This window comes from Protopterus annectens, chromosome 12.part0, assembly GCF_019279795.1.
Source record: "Protopterus annectens isolate FY-2018-M chromosome 12.part0, PAN1.0, whole genome shotgun sequence".
Classification (NCBI taxonomy): Eukaryota; Metazoa; Chordata; order Ceratodontiformes; family Protopteridae; genus Protopterus; species Protopterus annectens.
The window spans coordinates 8,455,107-8,473,381 of record NC_056746.1 but is presented as its reverse complement, the minus strand read 5'-3'; positions in this window follow the sequence as shown (position 1 = coordinate 8,473,381).

Genomic DNA, 18,275 nt, shown 5'->3' with positions numbered 1-18,275 from the left:
TTGCAGGGGGGGCAAGCCCCCCTGCACCCCCCATGTGGGGGCATTTGCCCCCCCCCACACTCCCTACTTAAATATACCAACTCCGAGATCGCACTACAGCGGGGAAAAGGGAATATTCCCATTCCGTGCTGTAGTGACTGCCGAAGTCAATGTTCGAAGTTTCACTACTTCGAACAAGTGGACTTGATGAAGTGGGGTTCGAAGTAGTGAAACTTCGAACATATTGACGGATCCCGTATATATATATATATATATATATATATATATATATATATATATAGACAATGAAACCTAGGAAATTTAGTTTTCCAGCCTTAAGGGTAGTAAACACTTTCCTTAAAGAAGAACAAACTAAGAAAAAGGGAAAAATAGTTGTACAGGAATTATATCAGCATATAATATGCTAAAATACATTGATGTCATAAATACTAATGTAAGATCCATGTTAAAAATTGCCTTGCAGTCTTATTAAAAACAACCAAACAGGACTGAAGCTGGCACTGCTTGTTTAACTCATGGTTTATTAAGTAAGAATATAAGATGAACACTTTCACTCTTGTCAGAGATTGTCAGATCTAAGTTAACCCACTTTCTGCCATCTGATTCTCATCTTTTTCTGGGGAAAGAGTGATCTAATGAAGCCCTCCAGGCAAAGAATGAACAAACCATAGGGCTCTCGCTTTGGCTTGTAGGTGCCTGGCACTTGTTCTCAGAGAGGAACAAGTGGGTCAACAAGGTGAATGAAAGTGAGCCAATGGACAAGACCAAGTGGACAATAAAATGAGGAAAAAAATGTTTTTTAATGCTTAAGCATTGCTTACTTAAAACGTTTAAGCATTACCTGCTTAGAAAATCAATATTTGAAAATACAATTCTTGTCTAAGTTATTCCATTACTAACTGTTGAAGTATGCAAATACTCAAATACAATGCTATTTATATTATTGCAAATATCATAGGCATGTAGTTTGTGACTTTCTTTTACTCTAGCTATCATGGAAAATGTGAACTTTCTACTCATCTCCATCTGACAGATCCTCAAACCCAACCTCATTAAAATCATATTTCAGGAATACCTGGATCTGTTGTTGTACACACAGGACATAGCTTTTTAGGTATAACTACCATACTCTTTGTTAATCACCCGAGTTCCTCTCACTGTCTTATACCCCTTATTTAATCTCTTGCAGATTCAGTACATGCTCTACTGTAATGTGATTATGCCACCCGTTGGGTGTGGGTAACTATACCCATTATTTTGGTGTGGTTTGGTCACGAGCAGTGACACAAAGGTAATCCCGTGGGTATATCTAGCATCTCCCATCCATTGGTCAAGATTTTTCTTGAACAATGCCACCTGCGTGGTGCCCTTCAGTGGTTTTCCGCTATCCTTGGGCTTTTCCTGATGTACTGCACATGCATATGCTTACACAGTACATTAGAGCTGTGTAGATGAAGCAACAGAGAAAGGAAGATCTCCATTGCTTTTTTAAAGCTGTCTCGCTATGTTAAGAGGTTTAGCGAGATATCTTAAAAAAGCAACAGAGGAAGTCTCCGCTGCTTTTCTTTGATGGATCTAGATTGTTAAGGTGAAACATAGCGAGATTCATCAAATCTTCTGTTCTCTGTTGACATAGACTTATACTAATGGAAAAGGTCCGGGTGACCAGACCTTTTTCCATTAATATATGTTGGATTTACAATGAGCACGCTGGTTGGGCTGGCCAATCAGCGTGCATGTTTTGGAATACTCATCGGCGGTCATTGTATAATATGCTTTTCTAAATGCTTCTGGAATGTGAAATGCTGTACTGCCATTTGCATTTATTACATGTCAAACTGCATACTGATTCGTGTCTCCTAAAATGGTTTTACTTCAGTATCATTTCCTATTGATTAATATTCCAATACAATGTTTTATTATGTTTATATATTTTATATGTATCTCTGTTCACCTATATACTATATAATTATGTGTTTCACCATATATTGTATAATGGCTGCAACTTTTGTTTGAGATGTTGTTCCCTGGGACCCCACTGAAAAAGGGTTTCAAACCCAGTCAGACTTTCCCTGTAAATAAACAAACAAATAAATAAATAATTTGAAATTACTGTTGCTCTGTCAAGGGCACAGCAGATTGTAATTGCTGACAGAGCAGCTCTTCTGTGTCATTATCTACAAACTGCACAGCTTAATATTAATTGCTCAGTCCTCATATACTAGGCTTTGTTCATAATATATTATGCCAAACTAATTTACCACACCCCATCTCTGTGTAAATAAAGCTTTTTATACAAACATCCTCCCAATGCCTACTTTATCATCCTTGTCTTCACCTCTCAGACTAAAATTCTTGAAATGATTAACTAACATTACCTATAAATTCCTCAGTGGCATCACATAAACTTTCCCCAGTTCCTGAATTTCTAGTTATTTCCTTCTTGGTCATCTGAAGGATATCTGTGTCAGATGTGTGTTTTCTACTATGGCGCCCAGTTTGCAGTCATCTGCAAACTTTGTCAGCCATAACCCTCCTGTGTTTGCTTGTACTTCGGAAAAGTAGATGCCAAACAAGAGTGGGCCCAGGACTGAGCCCTGTGGGACACCACTTGTGACAGGCTTTGAGTCTGACATGGCGCCAGCAACTCTGACCCTGTGGGTTCTGTCACTCAGCCAGTTTGCAACCCATCTTGTGATGTATGGGTTAACATTTAAGCTGATGAGTTTTTCAATGATACCCGAGTGGGGTATTGTATTGAAGGCCTTAGCCAGATCGAGGTAGGCTGTATGGACTGCCTTTCCTCGCCAATGGCTTTGGTGACTGTTTCAAGAAGTCAACCAAGTTTAAAAGGCATGATCTGCCTTTGACAAAGCCAAACTGGGTTGGATCCAAAGTCTGCAAATTCCCTATGTCTTTATTTATGAGGTCCATTATGATCCTCTCCATGGCTTTGCAGATAAGGCTTGTCAAGCTAATGGGCCGGTAATTTCCAGGGTCGGTGGAGGCACCGCCTTTGTGAAGTGGGACCACAGTTGCAGTGCGCCACCCCTGGTACGTATCCAGAGGTAAGACTTTGATTAAACAGCTGTCCTAGCTGTGGGTTTAATTCCTCATTGAGTTCGTGGAGCACACAGCGGGGACACCATCAGGTCCCATGGATGCTGTGTTTTTTGCTTTGGAGAGAGCAGTTCTCACTTGGGCGCTGGAGATGTTTGGGGGGCTGCAATCGCTTGGTATAGATATCTCTCCTTCTGGGGGAGGGGAGAAGTTTGCACTGAACCTGACAGCCAGTATGTTGGCAATGTCTGTAGGATCAGTAATCTTCACATCATTTTGAACTAGTTCTGAGCATATCTGGGAGTTTACTCCTAGGTTTCTAACATAGCTAAAGAAGGCCTTATGATTGTCTTTTGAGTCTTTAGCTATTTTTCTCGAATTTGCTTTGGATGATTTTATGAGAGCTCTTAGTTTTACTTATAGTGATCAAGGGTGTCTTACCTTTTAAGGATTTTGCTCTATCTTGTAGTAGCTTCCTCCTTTTATTGTAGAGTTTGTTTATGGCTGGGGTCCACCAGACTGGACGCTTGCCTTTGGTACTAAGAGTCTTTGTTTTGTTTGGGATTGCCTTATCCATGCAGTCCTGCAGGTGCTGGTAGAAGGTGTTTGTAAGTGATTCAGCGGCTTGAGTACTGTTTTCCATGGCTTGGGGCCTTAAAGGAGACCACACTAGTCTTTAGACGTGTGAAGTCGGCTTTGAGAAGTTCTTTACTGTGGTCTTTTTATTTCAGGTGGGGTGGGATGAGTACCTCCACCGAGATTAATTTGTGATCTGATCTCACCATTGAGGAGTATACTTCGTGTTGAACATTGTGCTCCCATGTTCGTGATGATGAGATCAAGTATGTTATCTCCTCTTGTGGGATGGTGATTAGTTGTTCCATGGCATTTGAGTTTATGAATTCCAGGAACTTTTGGGCTAGGGTGTTTGGGCTTGAGTAGTGTTCCCAGTCTATATTAGGGTAATTGAAGTCACCTAGTATGATGGTGTTTGGTGATACATTTATCCCCTCTAGTGTTTTCAGGAAGGCCATGTGAGGTTCCTGAGTTTGTGAGGGTGGCCTGTAACATGCAACAATTTGCAGAGCAGTCTTGCCTATGGTTAATTGCACCTGGATGGTCTCCGATGCATCGTGCGTTGCCACCAGTCTTGAGGTGTGGGTGTCCTTGATGAATATGGATACCCCCTCCTTTCTTGGTATTGTCCGGATTTTGGGGCCGGAACGCATGATATGAGGTAAAACCTGATAGCGCTGGGGTGCTCTCAGGAGCCTTGAACCAGGTTTCTGTCACAGCACAGACATCGATGTTCTCCATACTGAGAAGGGCCTCGAAAGTGCGTGCATTTTGAGATTTAGACTTCTGGCATTGAGCAGCATTACCCTTAGTTTTTCCTTTTTGTGTTCTAGGGTGGTAGGTTTAGAATTTGAGCCTTGCCTAAAAGGCACTATGGGGTGGCAAGAGCCTTTGCCAATATCCGAATCCCAGGGTGACAGGTGCAAGCCGTCCCTTGCGAAGCAGCGTGGCTTGTCCAGCATGTCATCCCAGGCAGACAGATACTGGATCCCCTTTGAATGACACCAGTGTTTAAGCCAATTGTTAAAGCTGATCATCTTATCTCTGTATTGTGGCATCACTCTTGGTGAAGGTAGGATACTGCTCAAGGTCAGGGTCATACCTGCCTGGGCTACATAATCAGAGAGCTCCTCAATGTCTCTTTTCATGTAGTCCAAGGAGGTACATCTCAGGTCGTTTACACCAGCGTGGACAATGACTGAGTCATATTTGTACTTGCTGTTGAGAGACCTGAGTGCTTGCGTTATGTGGCGGATTCTAGCGCCCGACAGGCAGCTTACTGTGACCTTCTCCTTACTCAGTCTGGTGAGCGGGACGCCAGTGTGTCTGACTATGGAGTCACCAATGACTAGTGTGTCTGGCATTGTGTTTGGCTTTAAGGGCTGTGACTGTTTGACACTCTGACTGTGAGGTCTATGTGTTGCAGGTGTTGTGTTCTGAGGTGGTGGTTGTTTGGGTGTCTGCTTTGGTGGCCTCTGCTGTTTTGGTAGATTTTTAATCAGAGCCTCCAGTATGTCTTTGTGTGTTTATGTGTATGATTTGAGGTTGTAATGGTGCTATGTGAGACTGGGTCTATAGTGTGTGTGGTAACCTTCTCCTCCTGACTGGTCTTGCCAGTCCTGTGTTGAGAGAGCTCAGCCTCCAGTTTGGCCGTATAGTTGCATCTCTCACATGTATTTGTGTTTTGTGGGAGGAGGAGAGGGTTGTCTGTGTACATGAGGCAATTGTAACATTGCCTCAGTATTCCCAGGTTCACCAGCTGAGCAGGAGAGGATACTAGCAACTGATCCCTCGACATGCTAGAAGGATAGACAAAACTTTAAAAAGATTCAGGGGGACGTGGGTGACCGAGAAATGGGGGTTACCTTTTGGGGTACTATCTATGACAAGAGTGCCGTATCAAGGTAATAAGTACTGTAGGAGCAAGTGCTAGGTTTAACAGATAGAGAATAGTCTACTTGGAGTCAAGTGGAGATGATCTTTTAGTTATAGGATACCGATTAGATCAGTAGTATAGTTCGAGGAAGGTAGTTTTAAGGAAAATTTGAAGAGTGGACTTTAGGTAGTCGAATAGTTTAAACCTGCCTAACCGGGCGCTGCCCTAGTGTGCAACAGTGGCAGCTCAGCTTAAATCAGCTTAACGCTACATCGTGTTTTATACCAGGGGCTGGAAAAGCTAGAAACTGGCCCAAAACGACCAATAAACTACTAGTTACTGGCTGAAACCTCACAAAACTGGACAAAAGGCAGCTCAATGCTTCCCACTCCCACTGGTAAGCAAGGTAACTTCCTCTCCCCCAAATAAGGCAAGGAAACAGTACACAGGAACTACAACCAAAGCCCAGGAATCAGCAACTCTGAAACTGGACTAAACTAGTAAAGCAGGAAAAACAAGAGATATTTTTTTTTTTTTTTTTTTTTCACAAAACAGGCAGAAACAGGTACAGCAAACACTTATAAATGCTATGAATCAGCTACTACAGCTTACACAGAAGAATTTGCTACAAATACAGTCAAATAGTAACAAACAAGGATTCCAAGTGCAATATTAAGTTAAATGCAGTAAAAACAGCTTCAATGTAACAGAAAGGCAGGCGAAATACAGTCGCTAGGTATTCAGATGTGGAAAGCAACAAAAAATATACTTAGTATCAAGAAAAGTCGCTTATTCAGCTCTCTGCAGCCTGGATTACTCTGCTGGCCCAGGAATACCTGGATCTGTTGTTGTACCTCTCTCCTTGGATAAATCAATATCTCTGGCAGTGTCCACTACAACAAAATTTCATTTACCTTGTGTAGTCACACAGGACATAGCTTTTTAGGTATAACTACCGTACTCTTTGTTAATCACCCGAGTTCCTCTCACTGTCTTATACCCCTTATTTAATCTCTTGCAGATTCAGTACATGCTCTACTGTAATGTGATTAAGCAATAACCCACGTCTGGGTGTGGGTAATGCTAGATTTACCCACGGTTGGTGTGGTTTGGTCACGACGGCGAAGCCCGAGTGACCAAACAAAGACAACCATGGGTAAATATAGCATTAACCACACCCAGACGTGGGTTATTGCTATTATACAATGACATTATTCAAGAAAAAATATCCTTACTTTTCTTAAATAATGCCTTTGTATAATACCTGCGTGGTGCCCTTCAGTGGTTTTCCGCTATCCTTGGGCTTTTCCTGATGTACTGCACATGCATATGCTTACACAGTACATTAGAGCTGTGTAGAGGAAGCAACAGAGAAAGGAAGATCTCCATTGCTTTTTTAAAGCTGTCTCGCTATGTTAAACGAGTTTAACATAGCGAGATATCTTTAAAAAAAGCAACAGAGAAAGGAAGATCTCCGCTGCTTTTCTTTTTAAGATATCTCGCTATGTTAAACGTATAACATAGCGAGATTACAGCAACGGAGATCTTCTGTTCTCTATTGCTACCTAACACAAACAAAAAATAAATCAAGACTTATACTAATGGAAAAGGTCCGGGTGACCAGACCTTTTTCCATTAATATATGTTGGATTTACAATGAGCACGCTGGTTGGGCTGGCCAATCAGCGTGCATGTTTTGGAATACTCATCGGCGGTCATTGTATAATATGCTTTTCTAAATGCTTCTGGAATGTGAAATGCTGTACTGCTATTTGCATTTATTACATGTCAAACTGCATACTGATTCGTGTCTCCTAAAATGGTTTTACTTCAGTATCATTTCCTATTGATTAATATTCCATTATGTTCCTTACATTATAAACAAGCGTTATACAATGTTTTATTATGTTTATATATTTTATATGTATCTCTGTTCACCTATATACTATATAATTATGTGTTTCACCATATATTGTATAATGGCTGCAACAAATAAATAAATAATTTGAAATTACTGTTGCCCTGTCAAGGGCACAGCAGATTTTGATTGCCGACAGAGCAGCTCTTCTGTGTCATTATCTACAAACTGCACAGCTTAATATTAATCACTCAGACCTCATATACTAGGCTTTGTTCATAATATATTATGCCAAACTAATTTACCACACCCCATCTCTGGGTAAATAAAGCCTTTTATACAAATATCCACCCAATACCTACTTTATCATCCTTTTCTTCACCTCTCAGACTAAAATTCTTGAAATGATTAACTAACATTACCTATAAATTCCTCAGTGGCATCACATAAACTTTCCCCAGTTCCTGTCTTTCTAGTTATTTCCTTCTTGGTCATCTGATCTCAGCACAATGAAAAAAAAAAAAAACAGTTTTTTATACACATATATATATATATATATATATATATATATATATATATATACACAGTACACATTAAGCAAACAGCATGTAATACAGAATCTCACCACACCTAAGTTTGACAATCAAAAGTGCAAACAACAAACTACATAGAAAAAATGGGAATTGTGGGAACAATGCATACATCGGATGAATGAGGTTTAAAAGAAGGCAGGACTTTATGTAATGTTTGACTGAAAATGAATGGGTAGATTATAAATGTAGTATAATGTTTGCAACTGTGAGTGTGTCAGTATGGTTTGTGATGGATAATGCTTGCAACTAGGATTGTGTCGATGTGGTTTGTTTTCATTTATATAAATGTATGATTGCCTATGTCATAAGCGATGGTTTAATAAAGATGTTTCTTGTTTAAAAAAGGACAGGAATTGAATTTATTTATTTATTTATTTATTTATTTTTATTTTATTTTATTTTACATTTGTTGACTGAGCTAGTCCAGCTGGACATATGTCCATTTTCAGTGGAGGCCCGGGGAGAAAAGCTCCACAAACAACAAAAAATAGGCCAAGACAATGATATTTACAATAGAAATTGGTACATTACAAAGCTTTATAACATATTACATATCTAGGATTTTATATTCTGTATTCCAATAGGGAAAAAACTGATGTAAATAAAACTAGATGCAACAGTAGTTTGTATTAATAATGCAAATGATATCTAAGAGATGCTATAGATTCTAAAGTCGCACAAAAATATCAAAAGAAAAACACTAGTGTTAAGTGGATAGAGTATTCCAAAGCAAAGTACAAGGATACAATTATAATGTTCAGTCTCACAAGAGTTGTGGTCTTATATGAAAATGGTTAGTCATTCAATTGTATATACAGATTTACATGAGGAATAATCCTCAGAATGGTCAAGCACACTATTATCGGCGAGTAAACACAAGATAATGTTCATAAGAGGCTAGGAATCAAGGGAGTCTAGAAAAGGGTATGGTGGTTAGTCTGGGTTATTCTAGGGGCATAGCCAGTGTGATTTGAGGTAGGGTTTGAGCTTGCTTTTAAATAGGTTAACTGAGGATAGTGAGGTTAGTTGACTTGGGAGGTTGTTCCAGGTTTTACCTACTGTATTAGAGAACAGGGTGTCACCAGCTGAATTGTTGGATTTAGATATTTGTACAAGTAGTTTGTTAGATGAGCGTAAGGTTTTGAGATTGTTATAGGGGGTGACTAGGGATGTAAGTATGGGTGTATTTTGAGGTAGATACAGGATCTTGTGGGCTACTATTAGTTGTTTGTAAAGTATTAGATTTGGCAATTCTAACCATCCAAGTTGATTCAGGTTGATACAGTGATGAGTTCTATAGGAGGACCCAGCTGCAAATCTGGCAATATTGTTGTAGTAGGATGACAGTTTGCTCAGATTACTTCTGCATATTTTGGTATAGATAGGGGAGGCATAGAGCAGGGTAGAGGTAAGGTGGGTGCGAGCAATGGTGACCCTGGCTAGAGGAGTTAGAAAGGGTTTGATCCTGTAGAGGGAACCTAGTTTCTTATTCACTGTTTTTATGGTGTTATTAATGTGAGGCTCAAAAGACAAGTTATTATCTATTAGTACTCCGAGTAGTTTGGTGGTTGGCTCAGGAGATATTATAGTTCCATTATTTGAAGTGACAGTAAAGTTAAGTGGGGAGGTTCTGCGGGTGGGGGTGAATAGTAGCATTTTCGTTTTTTTTGGATTTAAAATAAGACACCTATGTAGGAGCCAATTTTCGACTGTGCTAAAGGTCTTTTGGGTTAGTGACTGAAGTTCTGATTGGGAAGTAGCAGAGCATATGAGTGTGGAGTCATTTGCGTATTGGATACAGTCAGCTTATAGAATTACAGAATGGATGTCATTTGTAAAGATGGAGAAGAGCAAATGACCCAATATGGATCCTTGAGGGACACCTAGGGCAACTGGGAGTTGAATAATTTATGTAACGTTGATTAGGTTATATGACATATAGCAATATATATGAAGTATAATGTTTGTTAATGTTAATTTAGAACAATTTGCTTACTTTTGTATAAATATAAATTTTCCTGTGTCAGAAGTGAGAATTCAATAAAGGTGTTTAAAAAAATCATAAGTAAAGTCTAAGTATGGTTCTTATGTAGTAGTTCTAAGATTACAGCATCTTGGAGAATCCCCCTTACTCCTAGATAATAGCAATCTCTAAGTCAGTTAGCATCAGAGGTATGTAGAGAACACCCCCCACATCGGGGGAAAGGGGGTTTACAGCAGAGTTAAACATTTTAAATATAAAAGTTTTCAATTTAAAGATAGAAGTTTCACTCTTCTGTTCTCTTTTTGAGTAAGAAGCTTAGATATGGTGATCTTCCGGCATGCAGCCATGTAATGCTTGCAATTTGGTCCTACTTTACATGTGTTGCTTCTCTTGTCAGCATGTGCATGATTTGGACATCTCCAAGTAGTTCAGTTTTTACTTTCATAAATATAGGTGAAGTTAGGTTATGGCAGAAAAACTTTCTAAGAGATTTGGCACCTTTATCCATGAAACAAGTGAAAAACAATTCAGACAGCATATTTCAGCATATTAGCAGGCACATTTTAAGTGTAACTTTTGTAGCTTTCCTCTGCATTATCTCTCTCATATCTCCTGTTTATGTGCATAGTCTCATTCCTAGTCTCCCTATTATCAGGTTTTGGGGGTACTCCACAGCCCCTCTAACGTTATAAATACCAGGTAACATAAAAGTCACCAAATGTGAGTTGAATGATTTTAATGTCTCCTTACGGCAATGTAGTTCTCTTCTGGGCTCACAGTGGCTTATTCATCATCTTCCCATTGGTGATTACCACATTTCACATAATAGCTGAAACAGGTTTCCTATTACCCCATTTTTCATAATAGCTGAAACAGATTTCCTATTACCACATTTCACATAATAGCTGAAACAGATTTCCTATTACCCCATTTCACATAATAGCTAAAACAGATTTCCTATTACCCCATTTCACATAATAGCTGAAATAGATTTCCTATTACCCCATTTCACACAATAGCAGAAATAGATTTCCTATTACCACATTTCACATAATAGCCAAAATAGATTTCCTATTACCACATTTCACATAATAGCTGAAATAGATTTCCTATTACCACATTTCACATAACAGATGAAACAGATTTCCTATTACCGCATTTCACATAATAGCTGAAACAGATTTCCTATTGCCACATCTCACATAATGGCTGAAATAGATTTCAATGAGCCCTAATAAACCACCCATTCTATTTTATACAGTTAAATAAAATGATATGGACTACACGGATCCTTTTAAGCCATGACCCTGATACAAGAAATTAACATTTTAACATGATCTTAGAAATTGCTTACAGCAGCAAGCAGATATGAAGTATTACTACTATTAAACCACGACCTGAAATATGAAAAAAATAATAATACAAAACAGATGCTTGTCTGTTCTAAGACCCCCTGACTCACCTGGGCAGGAAAAAATTAATGAATAAAATCGTGGTTATATAACTGTGCCCATACATTTACAGGATTGCTTAAAACCTTGAGTGATCAAAGGCTTAACTGCATGGTTGTGTTCTACATGAACTACAGAGTGAAATGGCACCTCACCTGTGTGCCCTGTTCAATCACAGCCTCACCTCAGGCTTTGTCCCTACCAAATGGCACACTCCTACAGTCATTTGTCTCCACAAAGGAGGAGCGATTACAGACCCTGGGAACTATCGCCCCATTAGCCTGACGAGTCTGACATGCAAAGCTGTTTAATGCATCATCATGCACCTAATAAACAAGGATATAGCGAATCTCCAAACTCTGGATCTCACACAGTTTGGTTTTGTGAAGGGTAGATCATGCCTGCTCAACTTGGTCGACTTCTTTGAGTCAGTCACCTGAGGTGTAGTTGAAGGCAAGGTGGTTCATACAGCCTACCTTGATCTGGCCAAGGCTTTTGATACCATTCCCCACTCAGGAATCATAGAAAAACTCAGCTTGGCATCAACCCCTATATCACTAGGTGGGTTGCAAACTGGCTCACAGATAGAACCCACAGTGCGAAAGTAGCTGACTCCAAGTCAGACTGCCTACCAGTCACGAGTGGAGTCCTACAGGGTTCAGTCCTGGATCCTCTCCTGTTTGGTATCTACTTCTCTGAAGTCCAGGCTAACACGAAGGGACTCTGGCTGACAAAGTTCGCAGATGATTGCAAGTTGGGAGCTATTATTAACTCCCCAAGTGATGCTGACATCCTACAGAAAGGCCTCAATGAGACCAACGACTGGTGTCAGAACCATGGCCTTAGGCTCAATGCTATAAAATGTGTCGTCATTCCCCTTGGGAAAAACCCGGTTCCCTTGAATTACCACATTGATGGTAGTCCACTGAACACAGAAGGCATTATAAGAGATCTGGGAACACAGGTTAACAGCAACCTCTCTTTTGATCACCACATTGCCGCTGTGGTCAGAAAGTCCTTCCATGTGGCACATCTCATTATTAAGGGTTTTGCATCCAGGAAGAAAGAGGTCAGGTCACTGTCTCCCTCTACTCTTCCCTCATTAGGCCAGTCATTGAGTACAATGCCCCATTTGGCATGTACCTCACTAGACACCTGCAACAACTGGAGAGGCCACAAAAGTACCTCACAAAGAAGATCCTAGGCCTTAAACACTTGTCCTATATGGACAGACTCAAAAAACTCCAACTATTCTCTGTCTCATATCGCCTACTTAGAGGCGATCTCTGCTTGACTTACAAAGCCATGTCTGACCCAGCTCTGTTAGAAATGCTACATCTAAAGAAATCCCAGTCCCTCCACACCACACGCTCCAGAGACCTCAACCTCATTACCACAATTAACAGAACATGCTGGAGGGACAGGTTCACAACCCAGAGACTGCCCATGCTATGGAATAGACTTCCCATACATGTCAAGCAGAGTACCTCACTGACCCTCTTCAAAAGAAATCTTGATGAGTGGATGGGAAACAGAAAATTCACCCCGGGGATCACTTTGGTGGCTCTACTCAGAGGCACTGGTAACTAAGGTCAGGTGGCATGATGCCAGGGTAATCCTATGGCTAGGCTTGTAAAGGCCCCAGGGCCATTAGCCTAGTACACACCTATGAACCTATGAACTTATAAAGGACAAAATTCCCAGATCTGTGGTCAAGAATTAAGAAAGCCCTAGAGGTGCACTGCATTAGTTTTTATAAAATATTAACATCTCTCCTTGCAGAGGTACTGAATCATAATATCCTGCTAAGTGCAGTTGTTTTAGTATTCGCAACAGTGTTCTGCAAAGGTCTAGGTTAACAACTTTACAGATTATAATATACATGAGCAACAGTATGCAAAGCAACTGTAAAACACTTACCATTAGACAGTGTAGTGCATGGTGGACCTGGATGGTGTTCCTGCCAAAAAATGCCAAAACTTTGTTTTGGGTTGCCTGGTGGAGCTTGCTTAACTTTTTAGATGATGCAACTGAATTGAAAGCATATTCAGGGCTGGGGAAAATTGTACCCTTCATGACAGTCTTCCTGTCGTCTCTAGGGGAGTCTAGAAATTTTGTGGAAAAGTGTCAAACATGTCTAGGCAGCAAGAAGGTAAGGATACATCAAGCTACAATGCAAAGTATTTTCAGGGACCCGCAGCCTCTAACTGCACCCCCTCTGTATCACCATTATAATGTATGTCTTAAACCCTTACAAGATTAAACTAAGACCACAAAGTCTACTGACTTTCCATTGTCCATTCATTTTATTATAGACTTAGTAGGGGTAGGAGCTCTGAAGTATTTTGGACTACAGGATTTGTTATTTATTTATTTATTTTTGATAAATTTGTGCAGCAATTTCTTTCTCTAGAAATCTGCATTGGAGAGAATGTACAGAAACTGCTCCGAAAAATTTAGCACCAGTACAGTATATTTGTTTTGATAAAGGTATGTTGTCAGTTTTTCAAACCTTTGAGAATCTCCCTATAAAGAGGAAGCTGCTAACAATGTACTGCAAGGGAACGGCTATGAAGACATTACCAGGTGTAAATTAATTTTGGGGAAACCCATAAAATCTAACTTAGTGATATTAGAGTATATCCCAAAAATTACTTATGGTTAGAGACTGAACCCGGTAAAAATCTGAGAATAATACAAACCAATGAAAAGAAGATCGAATAGTGGGATGAACAGGAGCCATTACTCCTGAATAACTCAGTAAACAACAAAACAATTGCTGGCTCTAAAGAACTTGTTAAAGTGACACATACATAGAGAGAGACAGAATAATAGAGATACAGCTAGATATATAGATAGATTTTTTTTAAGGGGCTTCTGTTAATAAAATCATTATCATGTTTTTGTGATTCAACCCTTTTTTAAAGTCTGGTGGGCACCCAGATATGCTCTCTGTCCTAATGCAATTACACAACTTTTCCCTGTCTATGGCATACTCAGCTGGGATATATGTTGATTCATCAATATTACTTTCATTGAGTGCTGTATTGTACGATCGATGGAGAAACAGTAAAGCAACTTTTTGCTGAACCTCTGAGGTAAGTTTTTTTTTTTTTTTTTTGTTTTTTGCAGGGGCAAGCCCCCCCCCTGTATCCGCCACATCCCCAGTCACCCCCTCACTTAAATATACCTATTACAAGGTTGTGTAACAGTGGAGAAAAACATATTTCACTGTTGGTCTGTCGATCATACAGTACTTGATGAAAGTGCTGTCAATGGATCAACAGGAACCCCTCAACTGGTAGCCAAATAAAATCTGTACATTTTCTAAACTAAAAATTTAAACTTATACTCCAAATGCCCACACCCACTCCCTTACGATCCAATCCACCCAAATTTTACAACCCACCCCCTACCTATCACTACTCACCTCTCCCACTATACTCTGCCTAACCTACTTCTCCATCTATTCTGTATCATAACCACCCTCCAATTAATTCAAATTTCACCATGCTTCCTAAACCTACTTCCTTCTCATCTCAAACACTCATCCTTCTCACCTTATCCTATATTTACTATCTCACTCAGCCCCTTTCCTTCAACCATTTACCATCTTTTCATATTACCAATCCACTTCCCAAACCACCCTCCCACCCATCAATCCTTATATCACCCTGCCTATATCCCATCAGCAACCACCTACTGTTTCCCTACAAACTCATTTCTTTCCATGAGCACTCAGCTCCCTCAGCAACCTACCATGCCTCTACAAATCTCATGACACTCTACTCTGATAATAAACTATCCAAGCACCTCCTCAACCTAATTCACGAGCTAACTACCATCCTTCTCTCTGGCGACATACACCCTAACCCAGGCCCCCATACCCCACCTCAACATCCAAATCCATCCTATTCACCTCTCTAAATGCCCAAAGCATAGCCAACAAAATCCCCAACCTCCATACCTGGCTCCACCACAATCAACCAGATATCCTGGCTATTTCTGAAACCTGGTTAAAACCTCATATAAAGGAGTCAGAAATAACGCCCCACCCCAACTATTCTATCATCAGAAAAGATAGAACCCACAAAAGAGGTGGAGGAGTAGCTCTCCTATACTCATCATCCCTATCTGTTGTTCCCTATACTAAACCTATTCCCCAATTCAACAATGCCGAAATAATCTTGGCACTACTTCAACTAAATAAACACAAATACATATGCATAGCCTTGCTATACATTCCGCGTGGGACAATATCTCTGTACTTGAAGATATTCTCTCCTGGCTTTCCACCAACATTAGTAATGAAACAATAATCTTAGGTGACATGAATATAAATTGGTCCTCCATCCAGTCCCCCACAAACTCCCTTAATATTAACCTTTATAATTTCACTCAGCTAATCAATTCTACTACTAGACCCTCTAAAGACCTCTCCAGTGGCAGTATCCTAGACAGGATCTTAGTTTCTCACCCTCATTATTTCTCCAGTAGTGGTATGGTTCCCAGTTCCCTCAGTGACCACCTCCCCACATTTGCCCACCACCTTTCTTCCCCCTTACAAATATCTCATAACTATATTTCCACTCGTTCCCTAAAAACTTTAATCCCAATACCTTCTCTACCTCACTAAAATCAATAAACTGGAGACCTCTGAAAACTCTCCCCTAGATAATGCCATAACCTACTTCAACTCAACATTCTTAAACTTCCTAGATGCATTTGCCCCTTTAAAAACTAAAAGAATAAAAAGCAAAACTGCCCCCATGGCTAACCAAGGACACACTAACTGCCATGCACCTTAGAAACAAAGCTTGGCTACACCATCAGAAAAATAAGACCCCTCCACCCTTAATGAATACAAAGCACTCTGCAACAATGTCAAAAAAGCTTATCACAGTAGACTGCAAAGCCTATTTCTTCATACTACAAAGTACCCATAAAACAAATCCTAAAAAATTCTGGAATGGAATCTCCACCATCCTTAATCCTGGCAAAAAAGAAAACCCTTATCCTGACCCTAATGCTCTAGACATAGATCTGGCCACACAATTCAACTCTTTCTTCATCAACTCAGTTAGCAAACTTACCTCATCCTTCACTGACAATACTAGTCCCCCTACTACTTCACCTCCTCCCCTATCCTCCCCTTCCCCTTCACTCTTAAATGCCTCTACCCCACAACACTCTCCTTTTTCTCTAAAACCCATTCCCACATCCACCATAAAAAAACTCCTCCGGAAACTGAAACCTTGTTCCAATGCCCCCAACAACATCCCCTTACTTTCTTAGCATAGCCACCAAAGCCATTGCCTTTCCCATCTCTATTTTAATCAATCGCTCTATCCAAGAAGGCTATGTACCCCAACTTTGGAAATTGGCCTTCGTTTTACCCCTTCACAAAGGGGGCAACAACAATAATATCACAAATTTCCGTCCAAGCGCCATCTTATCCCCCATCTCCAAAGTACTTGAAAAATGCATCCATCTACAACTCCTACCCTATCTTATAGACAACCACTTAGTAACTCCCACACAGCATGGTTTCAGACCAGGCCATAGCACTACCACTGCTCTTCTTTCCTTCCTAGAAACTGTTAACAAAGGCAGTGACTCTGGCTGTATTGTATTTACCCTCCTACTGGACCTCTCTTAGGCCTTCGATACCATCTCACAGAACCTTCTCTTAACTAAACTCTCTAATCTAAACCTGTCCCTTTCCTCTCTCAACTGGTTCTCCAGTTACCTCTCAAATAGGCAACAAGCAGTTAAATGGAAAAGAGCCACCTCCCCATTCCTTAACACCCCCACAGGAGTACCACAAGACTCTATACTGGGTCCCCTTCTGTTTAATATTTTCATAAATGATAGCCACCACTCAATCCCTAACACAAACCTTATTCAAAGCGCCAAAGACTCAACTATAATCTGTTCTGCCACCTATATCCCCACTCTCTTAAAACTAACCTAGGATGCTTTTTCTACCACTGAACAGTGGATGAGAGACAATCACCTAGCACTCAATGCCTCAAAAACAAAAGTTATGTTATTTACCCCTTCTAAAACAATCTCTATTGATAAAAACCCATTCTCTATCACCAGCCACAACAACACACCTCTCGAAATAGTATCTGATGCCAAACTATTAGGTGTCCTCATTGATGACCAGCTTAAATTCAACTCCCACCTACAAACATCAAAAAAACCCACCAGAAACTTGGTATGCTCTACCGCCATTGTCACTATCTCACTTCCTCTACTAAGTCCACTCTCTCTACCACATTCATCATCCCTTCCCTCCTATATGGTGCCCCACTCCTAACCAACCTACAATCCTCACTTAAGTCAAAAATCTCCTCCTGCTACAATAAGATTGCCAAGTTTATCACTAGCCACAAATCTTCTACCCATCACTGTATTGCCCTTCACAAACTAAATTGGTTTGAGCTACCCAATTATCTCACCTACATTTAACTCACTCATGTTCACAAACTCATTTTTAGCCCCTCCCTCTGTCCCTCTCTATCCTCCTCCTTTAAATGCACCTTCCAGAAAGATCCTTAAGATCCAACAATCAAACTTGATAGAATTGCATAAACCCACCCACGCCCCTGGCAAAAATCTACTATCCTTTGCCCTTGCTTGGCAGTGGAACTCCCTACCACCACCCATCTGTACCATCTCTAGTCACTCGTCCTTCAAGACCTCACTCCACTTATATCTAACACCTCTCCGGGAATGCTCCTGCTCCCATCCCACATAATCTCTTCTCCTCTCTATACCTCAGTCATCTCATGTACTTCAAACTCCTGTTTCTTTCCCTTGCAAAGTAGTAGCAAAAGTTTACAACAATTCTCATTCTTCTTAACTTTGT